Here is a 5053-nt window from a genome sequence, read left to right as displayed (position 1 = left end):
AATAGGTTAGAGAAATGTTATTCTAAATCCTAAACATGTTTCAATCAACTGTATTTAGTTCTAGGAATATAATTATTTACTTCTGAATTTATTTCTTCTAAACTATTTGTGTTGTCTCTAATACTAGACTAATGAAGTAAAATAAAAATATTCTGTCTTGTGTAAAATTATAATGTTAATGATTTAAAAGATGAATATAATGCAATCATCACAATACATGTTTTAAACATGCCTGAAATATCACTAATTAATTATCCATATCAACTTAACATAGAACATGTGTTACAACCATCCTATCTTTGACCTAGTATTTATTTAAGAGATTACCTACTTCCATCTGCCTATGCTGAAACTTTTTGTCAGGATGTTTCTTTGTTTTTTGAAAAATCTGTTACAATAAATATTGTTACATGATTTCAATAGATGAACAGATCAAAGTGATTTTTTTCTTATAATTTCCTTAAAAACATCCCCTTCCTCCCCTTCTTCCAAAATCATGTAAAATATTTTTACAACAAATACATGAAATATATATATATTTTTATATATAATATAACTTAAATAAATAAATATATGTAAATTGTGTATATATTTAAATATATAATTTCTTTAAGAATGGAAAATATAGACCACAATGCAGAAGGTCCTCTCCTTAATAATTTTTGTGTTCTTTAATTTAAACCTGCTGAATTGGAGGTCGCATATGTAAGCCATTTACACAGGCAAGAAAGCATTCTGTGCCCAATTAGCACATGAAATTCAGTAGTGAAAGGCTTTTGGTGTTCTACAATTTGGTTTACATTGTGGAAGGCTAAATTTGGGGAAGGGTAGTAAATAGCTATGAAAAGGATATTCCTTTTTAACTAACTCACTGAAAATCTGCTACAAATTCCGGATAGAAGCACAAAGTGAATGTAGATTTTTCATAGTACTAGGCTAATGATAATACTTTAAAAACATCTTGAAGGATCTTGACAGAGTAAGGTAACATTTCATTTATTTCAGGCTGATTTCTCTATTTGTATTCCATGCCCTTTCAAGCAGGTCCAATTTAGAAATACAACAAAACCTACAAAAGCAAGTAATATATAAAAATTCAGTTAGATGCTGACATTCACAATACAAAAAAATTGTTCAATTTCTTAAAGTTCTCTGCATTTCAATACACACATCCACACACACCAAGCATTTGTGCATGCATGTGCTTATTTGCATTGAGACTTGGAGCCTGACAAACTAGAGAGACAACTTTAAGTACAACTGTCTATTGAAGAGTTGTCAGCTGGAATGATGAAGCAGCTCTGAAATTGTAATGTTAGTGTATGGGACAGTGGTATTTGATTTAACAAAATAACACCTTGACTTGTATCATACTTTGCCCCCTTTTTAAAGACAATTGCACAGAATCCTCATAACAGCTCTGAGGTTGGTTGTAATTATAGACTCATAAAATGTCAGAATTGAAAAAGTCCTGTATTGTTACCTTGTCATCTCTTCATACTAAAGATAAAGAAACCACAGTTCAGAGGTTGGGTAGCAAACTTTAGGCCAAATAGGTATGATGGAAGAAGCACAGATTGTGACCAGAACATGGTGAATTCAAGATTCAGCTCAGCCACTCTCGAACTGTGTCAATTTCCTTGAGCAAGTAATATAACTTCATTGAATCTGTTTTCTCACCTGTAAAATATAGAACACAGTACCTAATTTTCTAACTTGTATAGATGAGTGAAACTGTGTTTGGAAAACAACTAACAGAGTATCTGGAACATAGTACGTACTTAACTAAAGAAAATTCTATTCCTACTGGGCAGTCTACAATGCACACATGCACACACACACAAACACACATATGTTTTCAAGTATACACTTATTGGGACGCCTAGGTGGCTCAGTCAGTTAAGCATCTGTCTTAGACTCAGGTCATGATCTCAGGGTACTGGGATTGAGCCCCATATCAGGCTCTCTGCTCAGTGGGGAGTTTGCTTCTCCCTCTCTGCACACTCTCTCCCTTTCTCTCTCTCTCTCTCAAATAAATAAATAAAATGTTTTTTTAAAAAAGAATACATTTATAAGTTGAAGCAAGGTGTACTAGTACACAGAGAAGGGAGAGCCTTGACAAATCTAAAACACACACACAAACACAGCTGTTTATAGACTTTGAAAATAAAACTGGGTCTGGGTTTTGCTAGTTGCCATACAGTTTTGCATAAGCTACCTAGAACAGTCTCAGAATAAAACTAGAAATAGCGTTGTGTCTATGCAATTGTCTAGGTGATAATGACTTTGAAGGTGGTAAGATGGCCCTTTCTCTACCATATATTCTTTTGCTCTACTTGTATTGAAATCCCTTTATTCATTCTTTAGGTTTAGCATGTCCATTAAGATATAATTATATTTTTTCCTGATTACAACAACATATAGTTTGTTACAGAACTGTGAAAGAACACAAAGAAGAAAATAAAAAGTGTAGCTAACCCATCACCCAGAATAAACTAATGCAAATATTTTGTTATATTTCCTTATCTTTTATTTTCCATGAGTGTGTCCATGTAGTACAATTATGATAGATAGATAGATAGATAGATAGATAGATAGATAGATAGATAGATGATAGAAGAGTTTTATCAGGGTCCAGGTCGAAAATGGCGGCAGCAGCAGTGGCTGTGTCCCTGCTGTCTGGGCTGCTAGGTTGGTCTGGGGCACAGCTGGGGCGTTCCATGTCGAGTGGCACCCATGGCGAGGAGGGCTCAGCTTGCATGTAGAAGGCTCTCACCTACTTCGTAACGCCCCCTGGTGTGGGTGTGAGTATGCTGAATGTCTTCCTGAAGTCGCCTCACTGAGAGCACGAGAGACCCGAGTTCATCGCCTACCCCCATCTCCGCATCAGGTCCAAGCCCTTTCCTTGGGGAGATGGTAATCATACTCTATTCCATAACTCTCATGTGAATCCACTCCCAACCGCCTATGAAGATGAATAAAGAGAACCTGGTTGACTTATTTCACTTAGCATAATCTCCTCCAGTTCCATCCATGTTGATGTAAAAGTTGGGTATTCATCCTTTCTGACAGCTGAGTAATATTCCATTGTATATATGGACCACATCTTCTGCTAAGTGAAATAAGTCAAGCAGAGAAAGTCAGTTATCATATGGTTTCATTTATTTGTGGAACATAAGGAATAGCATGGAGGACATTAGGAGAAGGAAAGGAAAAATGAAGGGAGGGGAATCGGAGGGAGAGATGAACCATGAGAGACTATGGACTCTGAGAAACAAACAGGGTTTTAGAGGGGAGGGGAGTGGGGGGATGGGTTAGCCCAGTGATGGGTATTAAGGAGGGCACGTATTGCATGGAGCACTGGGTGTTATATGAAAACAATGGATCGTGGATCACTACATCAAAAACTAATGATGTATTGTATGGTGACTAACAAAACATAATAAAATTTAAAAAAGAAAAGAAAAGAAAAGAAAAGAACTGAATCACTTCGATTGCATGTGCCAAAATAGATGCACGTAAATTCTTATGACATCTGAATCTGAAAATGTAAAAAGCATATACCCAAAGAATATGATATCATCATTTCAAATAGCAATTTTTCCCACTGAAATGACAAAAGCATTGATTTAAACCAACTTCTTAGAATTTATATTCGGGGCTTGGCATCAAACTGGTACTCAATCAAAATTTGTTTGAGGGTGAAAAAAAAATAAAGAGAACCTGGACCACCACCCAGTGGGGACCACAGCACTGGTTTGGACCATGACTCTGCACAGGGACCAGAAAAGTCTATGGGACCTTAAGCTCACCTTCCTTACTTGTATCAAATGATGACCAGTATACTGATCTTCCATCTCTTTGCTTATGGCAGGAGATGGCTTAAAATAAATAACTTAGATTGGTCCATGAAAAAAAAAAAAAAAGAAGAAGAGTTTTATCAGGACCTTTTCAATCTTCATCTTGTGAGAATTTCCCCAATGCCATTAAGTATTCTTTTAAGACAATTTTTGATAGCTACATGCTATTTCCATGATTGGACATTCCACAATCTATTTGAAATATATATATTTACTACAAAGTCAGTTTAATTAAGCCTAGTGCAACTATCAACATAATTTACTTTTCTACTCATGCAACTCTGTCCCTTATACTTATAGCCTCTTTTCTTCCAGGAAGGTAAAGTGTCCTGATATCCTAGCCAGGTGACAAACAATATATTGTCAGGTAGAGCATTAAAATAATTTTAAATTTGAAGTCTTTAGTTAGGATTTGTTCACTTATAAATTGTCATTCTCCACAACTCATTATTTTATTAATAGTTAGTTTATATCACCTGCCTGGCCCCCGAGGAGAGTTGTTTATGACTTTTGATAAAGCTATCAGATTGATTAATCCTGTAATTATTTAGTTCAATCACTTTCTCTTCTACTAGCTTGTGAAATCTTTAAAGACAGGAACCACAGCTAAATTTATGTTTGTGTGTAACTTAATGCCTTTAACTGGGACTGAATCCCAAGAATGATAGAAAGAGGACTGATGTTCATCATCAGCCCAGAAACACAGCTAGTTATTGACTGGCATTTTGTCTGACTTGAGGCATAGACTTTTCTAAACTGAGTTGTAATGTTCTTGTTTGTATTCCACTGATCTACATCAATCAAACAACATGGATTCACTGCATTCCTATGACATATTCTGTCCCAAGTTTAGTGATGGGGAAAACTTAAATGCAGGAAGTTTACAATATTAAGAAAATAACAGAGAGGAAAGATTTGCTAATGATAAAAGTTCAAGCATTTAGGGATGAGGAGTGCTTTCCTATTCTATGTGCAATCAGTTCAAATGAACTTATGTGCAAAGCTGAACCTTATTAAAAGTAAACTGACCCTTCTAAATTTATAAGGCAAAACTCAACTTCCTGAAATATGCAAACCTGCACTCTTTTTACAATTCTGTTTTAGCCAGCATTTACACAGGAGAAAATATAGCTCTAAAACTAAAAACAGTAGTCACTCACTGATACCCTTTTGGAATAGGATTAGTGGGGAAG

At 35.3% G+C, this 5053-nt stretch overlaps 1 pseudogene; it reads left to right on the top strand.

Annotated features, from left to right (window-relative positions):
• The first annotated feature begins 2645 nt into the window (after positions 1-2645).
• LOC118025962 lies at positions 2646-2981 on the top strand (annotated as a pseudogene).
• The last annotated feature ends 2072 nt before the right edge of the window (positions 2982-5053 follow it).

The sequence above is a fragment of the Mirounga leonina genome, unplaced genomic scaffold, assembly GCF_011800145.1.
Source record: "Mirounga leonina isolate KUSES-001 unplaced genomic scaffold, KU_Mleo_1.0 Mir_204, whole genome shotgun sequence".
Taxonomy (NCBI): domain Eukaryota; kingdom Metazoa; phylum Chordata; class Mammalia; order Carnivora; family Phocidae; genus Mirounga; species Mirounga leonina.
Note: the sequence above shows the minus strand (reverse complement) of the source record. Positions and strands in the feature narration are given on the sequence as shown.